This window comes from Schistocerca piceifrons, chromosome 3 (genome assembly GCF_021461385.2).
Source record: "Schistocerca piceifrons isolate TAMUIC-IGC-003096 chromosome 3, iqSchPice1.1, whole genome shotgun sequence".
Lineage (NCBI taxonomy): Eukaryota > Metazoa > Arthropoda > Insecta > Orthoptera > Acrididae > Schistocerca > Schistocerca piceifrons.
The window spans coordinates 785,746,530-785,750,837 of record NC_060140.1 but is presented as its reverse complement, the minus strand read 5'-3'; the positions used below and the strand labels follow the sequence as shown (position 1 = coordinate 785,750,837).

Below are 4,308 nucleotides of genomic sequence, written 5' to 3'. Positions count from 1 at the left end.
AGTATTGCGGAGGAGACTAGAAGTCCCATCATTCGCCTAACAGCCGAGGTACACCTCTCTAAATCCTTGGTGATAACTGGTGGATGGAAACTAGTTTTTGAATTCAGGTACAATATGTCCTAGACTGGAAAACATAAAAACCTAGTGCATGAACAGGTATATATGTTACGGTGTATACAGAGTAAAGTCGATGACGTGTGCTCTGTGCCTAAGTGTTGAGGTTTCGGCGCCAGAGCTCCATTCTGTAGCCTGTTACAGCGTCCTCTTGTTGTTGACTTCACGGCAGTTTAGCAAGATCAGTGATAACGTTTACGGTGTTGTCATGCGTAGATAGCACATATAACACATTTCGTAATTCGTTATTAGCAATTGTAACTGCATTTTATTAGCTGGAAGTCAAACGACAACATTGTGCGGAAACTATAACGTAGCAGTTTTAAATGGGGGATTTCTGAACTATGGTTGTGTGAGATACCGGCAGAGGTAAGGACTGAACTAGCTCCTTTATGACACAGTAAACAAGAGCAAACATCTGCAATGTAGCCCATTGTTGCATGATTCGTGTAGTCCGCTTTTGGTTTGATTTTTGTGTTGTTTGTTACTTTATTTTCTACTTCCGACATGGGTGAAGAGTCAACTCTGGTCCGTAATACGGTTCGAGTACAACTCTCATGACGGCAGATGGGCTCGCCGTCCGCAAGCCTGAGTGTCAGTTCTCCTTTCGCAAAAGCACAAATCCCAACCCTGGCAGAGGAAGGCGGGGTTGTTCGCCACACCACCCCTCTCTTCTCCGGCCGTCTAAGTTCTCGTGTATTTACGCTTGAGTTCAACTACCTCGTTAAACGTTCCACAACGTATTATATTTATATTCTAATACGAGGTACCCGTTACACCTTTAGTCTACGTGTATCTATACACTACGTGCAGACTCGTCGGCGTTTAACATTTGTATCAAAAATCTCTATTTACATCAAATTTTCACGCGATACCTAATAAAGGCTCGGATGGACACAGGTTACATAATTTTAATATATCTGGTACATAACTATATATTTAGCATATAAAGGGGAAGCGTTGTTAGCAAAAGTATCGAAAACTTCTTAAATGATTTACTTCATATTTTTGCATGATACTGTGATAAACGTTCGGACGCACGCAATCTATACACTTATTTAGTATTTGCGGTATATAAATGTGTCCGATACATGAGTATATATTGTTGTACAGATATTCGAATGAGTCTTTGTTTAAGGCTGATACCAAAAATCTCAAAAAGTTAGAGACCGATTTACTTTAGGCTTGACACGGACTCTAACAAACATTGGGGTGAACAAATGCCACTTACTTTCTAATATATTCGTTATGTGAACCTATATAGTTTATGCTTCGTAAAGGGGAAGCGCTTTTAGTAAAAATCTCTACTGATTTACAACGTTCTTCCCGCGGCACTGCCAATTACGGACACAAATAATTACATACTTATTTGTAATACATGGTCAACACTACGCTAGACGATAAAAGTTGTCGGATTTTTCTTTCAATATAGTTCAAACACATTTAACTTAACCAAGGCTATAAATTTATTAGCAATAATGTACAGTTCTTTTATTACAACCGACTGCGAGAACGCGAACGTTAGCAGTAATGTACAGTTTTTTTATTACAACCGACTGCGAGAATGTAAACGTGCAATGGGCGGTTTCGTTTTATTCCGTAGTCAGCTTTAAATGCAATCGGAGGGCATTTAAACGATTGCACAAATTGTTTCTTCCATATATATTCTTCGCCCTTATACATATATTAAAACAAATGTATCCGTAACTATGTGCTGTTATGTTTTCTTCCTCGCAGTCAGCTTTAGCAGGAAACAGGGAAGATGTATCATTGGCTTATCGGCTTTCGATTGGAGTTCTACAACGGAATCACAATCGTCCGAATCTTTATAATCCTACCCGTCTACATACCAAAACTATGCAAAATACTGTCATTGAAGCTAGTATCCTCACACATTTAGCAACAGGAGAGATCTCTTACATTTCGTATCTTAATCACCCCTAATGATTTACCCATAATTTTACGCGACTTCATTTCCCATCAAGGTGTCGTTGGCAGTAATAATAAACAAGGCTCAAGGACACAGAGAGGGTGGGGAATAAATGGACAGAGGGGTGAGGGGAGGAAATGGACAAAGAGAGCAGAGAGGAGGAGAGGTTGGTGATGAGCATCGGTCAAAGGATGGAGTACTCGCTTCGGCGGTGTATACACCAAAATTGGAACGATACAGAGACGATTAGCATGGCACTCGTGCAAGGATGACAGAGAAGAGAAGGTGAAGGAGCTCATGAACAGAGAGAGGGCAGGAAGAGGAGGTTGACGAACAGGGGCGGACGAGGAGATGGACAGAGAGCGGGGAGAGAGGAGATTAGGACGCTTATCAAATTCACACAAGTAATTAACAATTGCGAAGCATTGTCGACTTCGATAGTGTTAGTTATAAATACCACATACTAATCCAATTAATTTATAAGAATGGATTGGGATTAAAATGACCCATCTCACTAAATGGGCAACAAGCGTTTGGAGTCCTTGTCAAATGAGCATCGTAGCAGGCATAGTTCGAGTACAGATGTAGGTCATAACAGATCAGTACATTTCGTACAAAAGCGTGGAGGAGATGATCAGGGAACTTCAATGGGAATCTTGTAAAAGAAAGGCGCCATTGTTATCAGGAAATAAGCATAAGCAATGCTACATAATTATACCTCCAACGTATATTTAGGTTAGGAACACAATAATAAGATAGTGGGTTTAGCGTTCGTACTGAAACATATAGACAGTCATATTTTCTTCGCGTCATATTTTCTTCGCCCAGTACGGGACTGAAATACGGTAAAGATACCTTCGACCTCACTTTGTGTTGTTGGTTGCGTTGATTTACAGCCGAAATCTAGGTGCCTTGACGGGGAGTTCAGTACCAAAAGCAGTGCCCCAATTCGCTAGACACCTACAATGTGGAACACAAACCACATTTAAAAGCTGTGCCTGTGGTCCTATCATAAACAGCCCAGAACAGTAGAAATTCTTTCTAAATATCACATATCGTCATACGTAGGACCAGCGTGGCAGATATATTCACCTCATAATTTATGTACGTACGTCTCTTCCTGAATCCTGTGTGTGTTGTGGAGTTCGGCGACACTAGCATAAAACTGAAGACAGCGCAAATGCATTACGCGTAGCTGAAAGCGGCGCCCGCCTGGGACGAATCCGCGCCCGCAGAGCCATAAAGCGACCACCGCGGCCTCGCCCCGCAGCGGACGGATGTTGAGCTGGGTCAGCAGGTGCGGCCGCTGTGCACAGCCAATAAAAAGCGGTCTGCCGGCGCACTGAGCTGGCAAATGGCTGGGCAGGTGCGCGGCCGTGTCCGGCAGCCACTGTGCGTTCAGCACCGCCTCGCTGCCTGCAATAATTCCTCTAATATCGGCTGGCTGCGTATGCCAGACTAACTGACGCGTAAAGAAAAACTTCAGGGTAAATGAAACAGTTCGGTTTGAAAACTGATGAAAACATGAGAGCAATGTAATTTTCGCCTAATATAAAATTATTGTCATCCGAGAAACGTCCAGAACGTTTCATTGAACTGGGCATCAGGTTTCCCTGACGGCTGATCCTTTCACACCAGAAACACCATCTTGGTCCTTTTCAGAACCACAGTTGACCATCATTTCGATGAATATAGAATATATATTTATTGATGTGTATGGCTACTGTAAATTTGTATGTTTCTGGTTCGAGAATAAAAAAAAATATTGATAAGTCAGTAATTTCAAGAGACATTCTTATCCACAGTGAGAGCCGATCGTACTGGTATCGTCTTCTTGAAATTTTCTCCCTTGTTTCTATAAATTTAGAACCAAAACTGAGCCGTTTCAGCTACTAGCAGTTACTGATTCCTTCTATATCATATTTCGCTTGCACTTTGTAGTTCTTGTACACCGACGTGACAGAACTCTTGGAACTGCTGTACACGCATATGCAGACGGTTGTATTAGCGCATACCTAAGGTATAAAAGAGCAGTACATAAGCACAGCTGCTATTTGTACTAAGACGATTCTTGTAAAACGGTTTCTGACATGATTATGACCGAAGGACAAAAATTAACAGTCTTTGAACCCGCCATGGACCTTCGAGCTGAAAGGTGGGATATTCAATTTTTTTTAAAAAATACAGGAAATTCAATATTTCGAGATACACTGTGTCAAGAGTATGGCGAGAATGCCAAATTTCAGGCGTTACCTCTCAACAGG

The 4,308-nt window shown here is 41.7% G+C and overlaps 1 non-coding gene across 1 annotated transcript; it reads left to right on the top strand.

Annotated features, from left to right (window-relative positions):
* Nucleotides 1–2,242: 2,242 nt before the first annotated feature.
* Nucleotides 2,243–2,347, top strand: LOC124791129. The gene has a single exon (XR_007016551.1). It is a non-coding gene; the product is annotated as a U6 spliceosomal RNA (small nuclear RNA).
* The last annotated feature ends 1,961 nt before the right edge of the window (nt 2,348–4,308 follow it).